An 11,870-nucleotide genomic window follows, 5' to 3' on the forward strand; every position below is an offset into this window, starting at 1 on the left:
CTAATTATGAGCATCTTCTTCATCCTCTCCCACACCAGCGAGACCTGACAGATACCATTACCACCCACTGTGACCCCCTCCTTCCCTTACAATTTCCTTGTACCCATTCTCCCCTCTATGTGCCCGCCTGACCCCACCCGGTGCCCCCCTACAACTCACAATCCCCTGTTTGTGTGTGTGTGTGGGGGGGGGGGGCAGTTGACAGATGTATTGCCTGGGGTGCCAAGAACCCTTGCACCGGCCCTGCCCCCTCATTTGCAAATCCCCCCTCGCTCCGTTTTTTGAGCGAGGGGGAATTTGCGAATGTGCCTCCAAAAGCTGCGAGAGCCGAGGCTAATTACAGCGAGTTTGCTGCACTAGCCGCGGCTCTCGCAGTTTAGGGGAATCCTCGCAGTTCTGTGACGGCGAGGATTCCCCCGGAACGTTGCATAGTGCGAGCGGCCGGCGCAGGGGTTAAACTGCGAGGATCACTGGTTTTCTGCGATCCTCGCAGTTTAACCCCCTCGCACTGGCATTGAATACTCACCACTGTCTCAACACACTTCACTGAGCTGAGCCGTGCGGCTCAACTAATTCCAATGAACCGTCTTGCCCATGACTAGATCACATTCAGTTTTGGTAATTTCCCACCATGCACTGGCCCTGAGCCGTGCACCGGAAGTACGGATGGGGAAGCACTTGCTGGACAGGAAGGGGGCGGGGCCCTGTGTGGGACCAGAGGATCATGGGACATCCCACACCGCCGCGGCCATTATTGCTGTCCAGCCACATGACCTGGTGACGTCAGGAAGAGACCTGCTCTGTGCGCCTGGGGGATGAGAGAGAGCGAACATGTGTCCTCGCTCAGTCTCCTCACCCGTGTCCCCGCCCAGTCTCCTCCTCACCCGTGTCCCCGCCCAGCCTTCTCCGTCGTGTGCTTCCCATCCCACGCCCACAGGTCTCAGAGGCAGCAGCGGGAGAACGCGTAGAACCGGGGTGAGGGAGTGTCCGGCGGTGGCGGGGAGTGAGGTGAGCGCTGAGCATGGAGCTCCTGTATGTACAGTACAAGCACACTGGGGGGCTGGCTGCAGCTCCGGCTGCTCAGACATTGATCTGTACTAGTACGTGACTATGTTTTACAGTACACTGGACTATCGGGCGTCGATGGTTTCCATCGATGGCAGCGACCTTAATCTGTACTAGTACGTGCCTATGTTTTACCGTACACGTGACTATCGGACGTCGCTGGGGAATCGAGCGTCGATGGTTTCCATCGATGGCAGCACAGTCTCTGAGTGATATTAAAGCATCGTCTGGTTTTTATCCCCATTGTATCCTCCCCCTACGCTGGCTGTATGTAATATGACGCTTAGATGTTGATAATCGGTCTAAAAGAGAATACATTATACGAATGTATTATAAGGACTCAGCTAAACCGTACGATTCCCTCTGTGTTTGTACAAGTACGTGCTGTAATGCATATTTTACTCTGAATTGTGGGCTGGGTGTTATCGGTGTATAGATCCTAGCAGCGACCAGGGGCTGCTGTGATGTTGCTCTCCCCCAGCCTCAGTCACAGTGCCTGTACACTGTAGGGATGGGCATCGATGGCAATACTGGAACCACCCATCGATAGTAAAACACTGACCATCGATAGTTTTACCTATCATCCACTTTCTTTGACTGACTAGCCCATGGGAAAATCAGAATGTGAGGCATATTGGGCCTGATTCAGATTTATTATATACTGTAAATCAGGGGTGTCCAAACCGGTCCTCGAGATCTACCAACGGTCCATGTTTTCCAGGTTACCTAGCTGGTGCACAGCTGCAGTCATTACTGTCACATTTTAAAACCTGCTGCATTCATTCCTACTATAGATCCACAGGTTGCCTGGAAAACATGCACTGTTGGTAGATCTTGAGCACAGATTTGGCCACCCCTGCTGTAAATAGTCTACTAGATAATCTGTCATTTGTTTCACCCCCTCCTGGTGTCTACACTGTAGCATACCTTTGTATTAATTCCCATTAATACCATTTGCAATGTCACTCCATATACCCCTTTCACACTGCACCTAGAACACAGGTAGCTGCCAGGTTGCTGATGTGACCGCATCAAACCTTATTACTGTTCCTTCTAGCACAGTGGTTTCAAAACCGGGTCCTCAAGTACCCCCAACAGTGCACATTTTCCAGGTCTCCACACAGAGGGGCAGATATACTAACCCCCCCATAGCGCTTCTCAAATAGCGGGTCCCGCTTCTCCTGCATAACGAGGAGAAGCAGACACCCGTTATTTGCTAATGTATTAACACCCCCCCCCCCCCCCCAAGCCGATAAGGAGAGCCGTTATGCCCAGCGTTAACGGCTCCCCCTGTGTCGGTGCGCTTCCCCACCCCCTGTCCGGCTCTAATGGGCATGCGCGAGATCACGCAAAAACCGCAGGATCTCCTGCGCAGCCCGAGCCAGAAGCAGGGCTAGCGTTGTCCCCACAGTGGGGTATAGGAAAACGATAGCCCTGAGCTGGCGAAGCGACCGGGGTGAATTAACACCTTGAAGGCTGTTAATACATCGCCCCGGCTGTTAATCCCTGGGGGGGGGGATTGCAGGGGACAACCCCGCCAAGCGTAACTCGGCGGGCTGTCACTAGCGCACGTTAGGTGCGCTAGTAATACATTAGCATAAATGTAATCCCACCCCAGTTAACCAGCGTTAAGTGCATTTTTGCACTTAACGCTGCTTCGTACATCAACGCTGCTTCGTACATCTGCCCCACTATCACAAGTGACCTAATTAGCTCCACCTGTGGATCTTTTTAAATGTCTGAATAATGAGTGCACCTGCTGGGTGACCTGGAAAACGTGCACTGTTGGGGGTACTTGAGGACCAGGGTTGGGAACCACTGTTATAGGACACTGCACAGGGGCAGCATAAAGGTGGTGGACCAGACCCGCCCACAACACCAAAGGGGAAGGGCCTGGCCCGCCGAACACTGCCGTGGAAGCACTGGGCATCTACGGCGGCTCTGGGCTTCCCCGTGTGCACCGGTGGGGACAGGCAGCCGGCTGTTCTAGAGGGACAGGGCGCATTTTGCCCTTTAAAATCAGGCGCTAAAAGACCCTAGCGTGAACGGGTTTGATACGAAATCCCGATTGTCGAAATTCCGACGGGGGGGATTACCCCCCTTGCAGGCTCGCCACGCAGCAGGCACTAATTTATTCTCCCTCCATGGGTGTCGTGGACACCCATAGAGGGAGAAAGTGTTGGGTTTTTGAACGCGGGATTCCGACCGCCGGGAATATAACTGCATCCATCGTGAACACTAGCTTATAACATGGGTCAACCGACCTGGCAATGGTTGTTAGAAGGGGTAAACCCGGTTCTCCGCATGTATAATGTGCAAACTGGGTTTAATGTAAAAGCACCGGACCCGGCACACTGATCTGAAAGGGGTATTCGATTTTAAAGAGCGCTGGCCCAAGTATAGGTCACTGGGGTACTGCACTGGTAGCATTTTACCGCATAAATTGTTGTTCATTTACTACAACGTTCCCTATTCTGCAACCAAGTTCTTATCCATTCCACTCCTATAATCCAATCCCATGGTTTTGAGTATAGTACCAACTTGATCTATTCTTTCAATCACGGAGTCAAAAAAGTTAATTTGTTTGACATGATTTCCCCAGTAAATCCCTGATTGTTTTGGGGTCCTGTAAGTTGTTGGATTTAAGTTTTCTTTTAATAATGTTTCCATTACTGTCCGTATTACTGATATATTGCTGGGTTCCTTCTAGGAACAGTAGCAGGCAGGGTGCTGCTGCACGGGGGCAGTGCAAGGGGGACGGACTGGACCTGCAAATGTCACTGTTGTGGGCAGTCCCGCACCACCAACTGCACAAAAGGGGTGTGCCCAGGCCGCGCCGTCATGAAAAGGTGCGGGCCCGGTCGCCGCCGTCACTAAAGGGGTCTGGCTCGGCCCCTCCGAAGTCTCTGCACTGCCAGGGAAGCACCACGTTTCGCCATCTACGGCGGCGCTGGGCTTCCCCGTGCACACCGGCGTGGTCGGAGGCAGGCTCTTTTGCAGATATCTCTACGGACGGAATTCAAAAAATTTAAACACTAGGCGACCCTCTGGCTGAGAGAGCTCTCAGCCAATTGAAGGCATCTCTCAGGTGGCCGCTGATTGGCTGAGAGAGCGCTCCAGCGCTCTCTCAGCCAATCAGAGGGCTGCCCAGTGTTTTAAATAGTTTTTTTTTTCAAATTCTTCCTTCGACAGCCTTCCTTTACAACGATGCACTCAGCTGCCACCTGAGTGCCGCTCCCTGAACCCGGCCCCCACTTCCTGAACCCACCGCCAGCACTCCGGACCCTGCTCCCCGATCAAATTGCACGACCGGTGGGCCTGTGCATCATGTTTGGGGAACTATTGAATATGAATGCAATCCTTCGAATTATTGCCCTAGTGCATGGGCAGCATTACTGTGTTATCCTGGGTTTTGGTGTTCCACCCTGTCAGTAGATTATGAGTTACTCATGGCTTTTTTAATATGTTTTACTATAGCCATGTTCCTGTAGTCTGGAGGGGAGAGGTCAGCACTTAGGGCAGGCATGTCCAAAGTCAGGCCCGGGGGCCAATTGCGGCCCGTGCTGTCATTTCAAGCGGCCTGCAGCCTCCAGCTGGAAGCAGGCAGAGCATCAGATGTGGGAAGCACAGCACAGGACACTAAAGGTGGGGCCCCGGTGAGCGCTCCTTTACCTTACTGTCTGCTACAGTTAGGAGGTGCCGGTCGCCACAGTCAGATGTGATTGGCGTCCTACCCCTCCTGCTGCAATCGTATATCACCCTACTCCACAATCACAGTGACCGCAGTGTTTGGGGAGGGGGCAGCAAGGGGGAAGCTTGGTCCCGTAACATGCAGAGCTGAGGAGGGCAGCAGCGGGAGCCCAAGCATCTCCTGTCCTTGTAGTGCCTGCTTTGCCTCTCCTTCCTCTGGCTCACACAAGGGGCTGGGAAACATACAGAGAAGGGAGGGGGCAGAGTGGGGGACATACAGTGAAGGAGGTCAGGCTGGGGAACATACAGTGAATGGAGGCAGTGATGGTCATTCAGAGAAGGGGGAGCAGGGGCAGGCTGGGGGACATACAGTGAATGGGGGCAGAGTGGGGTACATAGTGAATGGGATTCATACAGTGAATGAGGGTCAGGCTTGGGGACATACAATGAATGGAGGCACTGATGGACATTAAGAGAAAGGTGCAGAGTGGGGAACATACAGTGAAGGAGGGGCAGGCTGGGGGACATACAGCGAATGGGGGCAGGCTGGGGGAAATTCAGTGAAGGGGCAGGCGGGGGACATAGAGTGTGGGCAGAGTGGGGGACCATTCTGATGTGAATAATAATTCAAAGAATGTCAGGCTTAATGGTCTGCCGCCACACATTTACACTTCACCAAATCTGGCCCTCGTCACAAAAAGTTTGGACACCCCTGTCTTAAGACGTCACCTAGGTATACAGGTTATCCGGAACCTGTGATAGACCACTCACTTCCGGGTTCATGTGATGTACCACATGTCTGCGGACGTCAGAACCATCCAAGACACCACCCAGATACTCATCCTACCCGAAACATGTGATGGATCACATGACCGGGCGATGAGTGACGTCAGGCACTTGTCCCTTTCTTCCAGCATCGGGAGAGACGGCCGATACCTGCTCTCCTCCCCTTAGCGTCACATGGTCCTACATGTGACCCTCGGTTGTACGATCACTTGAAAAAGATGCTATATTATTCTCTGGTATATGCCCGCCTTTGAGCAATCAGCTTGCATGTTTACAGAGGTGGGTGGAGGATTGGACTCCGATATAGATCGATATATATATATATATATATATATATATATATATATATATATACATACATACAAATACAGGGCCTCAGCACTCTCCATAATGAACTAACTCACCTTAGTATACAATTAATCAAATAAATAATGGGGTTTTAGTTCATGAATTGATCAATGCATTTAAGCTTGCAGCCCATCGCCAAGGGACCCCATTTCACTGCAAGTCCTACACTAGCATTTATTTCTCAAGAGCCTGCCAACTGCAGTGAAATGGGGTCCCCTCTCAGTGCACTCACGGTTCCCCGGCTACACACTGGATATGTGCAGGAACGGATTCACCACGCGGCACAGCTCTCGGGATCGCAGCTCTCTCCTCCGCTTCCACGAACAATTGCGTCAGTCAGGCCACGTAACGTTCCAGTAAAGATATATTTGTGTTTACACATTTATCTGTTGTAGGAAGCCAGCTGGAAAAATAGGAATTTGGTACTCACCGATAATTCCGTTTCTCCTAATCCGCAGGGGACACTGCCTTATACCATGGGGATTGGGATGTGGTCTGGAGGAGCCGGCACTTTAAGAAAATTTGTCCTGCTGGCTACTTCCCCTCCCATTCCCCCTCAGACTCCAGTCTTAAGGAAAAAACTGTGTCCGAGAGGAGCCCTGGAACCTCAGAGAAGAACACCAACAGTTAAATCTTAATCAACAAAAAACCGTCACCAGTGAACACATTTATTCATACTCACTGGCCAAGACAAAATTTAACAAAAGAACTATAATAGAATAGAATAGACGCGCTGGGAGGGCGCGCAGTGTCCCCTGCAGATTAGGAGAAACGGAATTATCGGTGAGTACCAAATTCCTATTTTCTCCCACATCCAGCAGGGGACACTGCCTTATACCATGGGGATATACCAAAGCTACCCCCACGGGTGGGTCAGCGCTATTCTCCCTGTAACACGGCCCTGCCAAAATTGGCCACTGACTGTGCAAAGGTGTCAAATTTGTAAAATCTGACAAACGTATTTGACCCTGACCAAGTAGCCGCTCGGCATACTTGGGATAAAGAAACTCCTCTAGCTGAAGCCCAAGAAGTTCCCACTGATCTAGTGGAATGGGCTGTCAGTCTTGTTGGAACAGGCTGAGAAAAAGAAAAATAAGCTTCCTTAATGGTAAGACAAATCCAGCGAGCTAATGTCGCCTTAGATGCTGGAGATCCTCTTCTTGCTGCATCATACAGAATGAATAGAGAATCCGTCTTCCTGATAGATTCTGTACGATTAACATAACATCTTAATGCCCGAACGACATCCAATGATACTGATTCTCCTGAAAGGGATGGTACTACAATTGGCTCATTAATGTGAAAAGCCGTCACAACTTTCAGCAAGAAATCTTGGCGAGTCCTAAGTTCTGCTCGATCTTCATGAAAAACTAGAAAAGGTGCACGACAAGATAGTGCACCCAGATCTGAGACTCTTCTAGCTGACGCCAATGCCAACAGCATAAGGGTCTTCCAGGTTAAGTATCGTAAGTCCACTGACTCTAAAGGCTCAAACCTTTCCGACCGTAAAAATCTCAGAACTAAACCAAGGTCCCATGGTTCTGTCGGTGCTGCAAAAGGTGGTCTTAACCTCAAAACTCCATTCAAGAATGTCCTGACCTCTGGAATATGAGCCAACCTTCTATGAAAGAAGACCGACAATGCCGAAACTTGGACCTTTAACGAGCTCAGACTCAACCCAGAATCAAATCCTGCCTGTAAAAATTGAAGAAACCTTGCCAAGGAAAATACTGCCCTTGGAAACTGGTGGTTTTCGCACCATGTTATGTAGGCCTTCCAGATCCTGTGATAGTGGGCTGATGTGACATTCTTCCTTGCCCTTACCATCGTAGGAATTACCGCAGATGGAATGCCACGTCTTTTTAATAATTCGGCCTCAACAGCCAGGCCGTTAAATGAAGCTGACGTAAGCCTGGGTAAATGCACGGACCTTGCATTAGCAGATCTTCTCTTAACGGCAGCACCCAAGGGTCGTCTACTACCAGATGACTGAGGTCTGTGTACCATGACCTCCTCGGCCAATCCGGCGCGATCAGGATGACCATGGCTGATTCCTTCTTGATTTTCTTCAGTAGCCGTGGCAGAAGAGGAAATGGCGGAAAAGCATAAGCTAGATTGAACCCCCACTGAACGGAGAATACGTCCGTTGCCAGTGCCGCCGGGTCTCTGGACCAAGCAAAATACAGAGGTACCTTGTTGTTCCTCCTGGATGCCATAAGGTCTACCTGAGGCATCCCCCACCTGGCTGTCAATTGGCGGAACACTTCCGGATTTAATTCCCATTCGCCTGGGTGAAGATCTTGACGACTTAAGTAATCCGCCTCCCAATTGTCTACACCAGGCAGGTATACTGCTGTCAGGTTCGGAACATGACCTTCTGCCCAAAGGAATATCGGCCGAACTTCCTTCATTGCAGCACGGCTCTTCGTGCCCCCCTGACGATTGATATAGGCCACTGCCATGGCATTGTCTGATTGGATCTGAATCGGTCTTCCTTGTAGAAGACTCGATGCTTGAACCAATACCATCCGGATTGCTCTCAGTTCTAATATATTGATGTGAAGCTGGGCTTCCTGAACGGACCAACGACCCTGAAAAGAATAACCCAGGGTCACTGCCCCCCAGCCCCGAGTGCTGGCATCGGTGTTTACCAAGGTCCAATCCATCAGACCGAACTGGCGACCCTCTGACAGATGGTCCCTGTTGAGCCACCACAGAAGCGACAGTCTTGTGCTGGGCCTCAACCTTATTTGTTTTTGCATCTGAAGGTGCGACCCCAACCACTGGGACAGAATGTCCAGCTGAAATTCTCTGGATCGAAACCTTCCGTATTGAAGAGTTTCGAACGATGATACCATCTTTCCCAATAATCTTGTTGCAAGATGCACTGTCAGATATTTTGTTTCCAGCACTCGCTTCACCATTGTCCGAAGAGATACAATCTTGTCCTCCGGAAGGTATATCCTCTGGTGAACTGTGTCGAATAGAAGTCCTAAGAAGACAAGTCTCTGAGTTGGCTGCAGGTGTGATTTCGGAAAGTTTATTATCCACCCATGTTGGATTAAAAATTGGTACGTGAGTACTGCATCTGAGATTAACTTCTCTTCCGATGGAGCTTTGAGAAGGAGATCGTCTAAATAAGGAATTATGGAAATCCCTTGAAGACGAAGTGCTGCCACCATACACGCCATTATCTTGGTAAAAATCCGAGGAGCGGAAGACAGGCCGAAGGGAAGCGCTCGGAATTGGAAATGTGCTTCCTGAATGGCAAATCTGAGAAACTGTTGATGAAACTCCCATATAGGGACGTGAAGATAGGCGTCCCTTATATCCAGGGACATCCAAAAATTCGTTGGGCTCGAGGCCTGCTACAACTGACCGTACTGACTCCATTTTGAATCGGCGGTAAAGAATAAATTGATTCAGGCTCTTTAGATTGAGAATCGGCCGAAACGTCCCATTTGGTTTCGGCACCAGAAAGAGATTTGAATAAAATCCTTGCCCTCTTTGATCCGCTGGAACTGCTACAATTACACCCGATTGTAGAAGTTTCTTTACAGCTAGATCGAGAGCCACTCTTTTCTGTTCTTTTGACGGGAGGCCCGTCATAAAAAACTTTTTTGGGGGAAAAGCTGTGAATTCCAGCTGATACCCTCTCGCAATTATTTGCAGAATCCAAGCGTCCATGCAAACCTGCTGCCATGCTTCTGTAAATGACAGCAGTCTTGCCCCCACCTGAGAATCCCCCAGGTGGTCTGGTAATCCGTCATGCAGGAGGCTTCTCAGGGGGCTTCTGCTCCTGACGGCGAGCTGAAGACCCTGTTGGTAGCGCTGCGGCTGCGCCTCTGCCACGCTTACCTCTGAATGCTGAAAAACCTCTACCTCTACCTCCTGCACCACCTCGAAAGGCCCGAAAGGAAGGACCCCCGTAAGGCCTTTTAGAGGCTGGTGCTAGAGATGGAAGAAAGGCCGACTTCCCTCCTGTAGCCTGGGAAATTAGTTTATCCAATTCTGGACCAAATAATATTTCCCCATTAAAAGGCAGCGCCTCCACTGCCTTTTTAATCTCTGCCTCCGCCTGCCAAGAACGGAGCCACAGGGAACGTCTTGCTAGAACTGCTGATGACGAAATCCTAGCACCTAATGCAGCTGTATCTGTGGCAGCCTCTCCAAGATATCCGGCTGCCTCCTGGATGTATTCCGCCAGGGGCAATAATTCTGATCTAGGCCTGTTGTCCTTTAAACCAGTGATCAACTGGCCTGCCCACTTTTCAACAGCCTTACTCACCCAAGCACCTGCCCAAGGCTGGCCTGAGGAGAAAACCAGAGGCTGAGTAGACCGATTTAAGGGTAGCCTCCAATCTACGATCTGGAGCTTCCTTCAGTGCCACAGCCCCTGGGATAGGAAGGGTTGTGCGCTTGGATAGTCTAGAAACTGATGTATCTGCCGGAGGCGGACACTCCCATCTGTTTCTAGAATCCTGGGAAAAAGGGTACAAAACTTTAAATCTCCTTGATACCTGGAATTTCTTGTCTGGAGACTGCCAGGCATCTAATAAGATTTTATCCAGTTCAGGACTCTCAGGAAAACAAACCTGACGTCTAGGAGTTTTCCCAAAAATAGACACTGGAACCGGAGCTTCAGGATCAGAAACCTCCAATGTTTCTTTCACTGTCCTGATTAAAGCATCCATACCTTGAGGATCGTCCTCGACAGAATCCTTTATTGGAGGCTCAAAGTACTCCTCTCTAAATAGTTCCCCTTCTTCCGCTGAAGTATCATCATCTTCTTCCTGAAACAGTACCTCAGATCTCCTAATTCTAGGAGCACTATGATGAACCTGTGAATCAGAGGGAAGAGATCTGGACAAATTATCGACCGATCTCAATAAAGAGGTAGCCCAGGCTGGTTCAGCTGCAGACAATGCCTGTATCTGGGTTTGCAGACCCTCTCTCTCCTTACGAGAAGCTGCCAGTTCTGCTGTTAAATTTGCTAGAACTGCTGCTAAATCAGGAGCTTGCTGGTGCCCAGCTGCAGAGGACTGAGCTGCACCATAACAAGCTTCACATGTAGACACACCCTTTAAATGCTGTTTAAATTGAACCTTGCATTTCTTACATGTGTACAGCTTGAGAGAAGCTTTAGAAGCACTCCTCTCTGCCATTTTACATACAGTGCACCACAGTGATCTATAGAGATAGTATGAAAGAATAGGGGGAAACAGAGCCAGCTAACCCCTAATCTACCCACAAAAGCTTCTCCCCAGACCACAATACCTTTTGGTGATGGGAGAAGGTTTTAAACAGCCAACGCAGGTACCCTGCCACTGGGAGCTGCCGTTGCTGTAGGTCAGGCACTGTGGGCTTTTGGCGTCTGCATCTTTATGCAGACGCTATCCGGAGGACAGACTCACTTCAGATAGCTGCCCTTCCGGTTTCTATGACGCCGCTTCCGCTTCCGGGTCCCCTCCTGTCTGCTACTATACACGGACAGGTTACTGGTGGACCCGGAGAAGATGCCTGACGCAGCGTTCTTAGGTAAGAACGAGTCCTTTCCCTGCTGCCGTGCTGTCACGGCGTACAGGGGATTTAGCACCTGACCCCCCGGCCTCGCCGGACACACACTTATAAAACACAAGCAACTGGGGGCGTGTGGATGCCTCTGGGACGTAACGCACGCTGCATGCAGCTGCGGCGGACCCCCAGGGATTCCCTGGTGGCTGAGTCCAGGAGGTGCCCTGCATGCAGCGCCGACCTGACTCACCCCAGCGCTAGTAGACAAGCTACAAAAAAAAAAAAAATAAATAAAGAAAAAAATCTTCAGTCTCGTCAGAGAGACGTGCCAGAACCTCCTCCGGACACTTTTTTCGGTACTTGTGAGTTATCCGGGCTCCCGATTTTTTGATTGTATGCCTTAAGTTAAGGCATACAATCCGATGCGATGCGATACGATATCGCATCGCATCGCATCGCATCCGACC

General features: G+C 50.4%; 1 protein-coding gene across 1 annotated transcript in view; it reads left to right on the forward strand.

Moving 5' to 3' along the window:
- The first annotated feature begins 904 nt into the window (after positions 1-904).
- The window catches only part of LOC146051640 (uncharacterized), a 14,253-nt gene continuing 3,287 nt past the window's right edge, over positions 905-11,870 (forward strand). The window contains exon 1 of the mRNA XM_083167906.1: positions 905-1,008. The gene's annotated coding sequence lies outside the window, so the exon portion shown is untranslated. The remainder of the gene's footprint in view (positions 1,009-11,870) is intronic.

This window comes from Crinia signifera, unplaced genomic scaffold (assembly GCF_055691185.1).
Source record: "Crinia signifera unplaced genomic scaffold, ASM5569118v1 HAP2_SCAFFOLD_104, whole genome shotgun sequence".
Classification (NCBI taxonomy): Eukaryota; Metazoa; Chordata; class Amphibia; order Anura; family Myobatrachidae; genus Crinia; species Crinia signifera.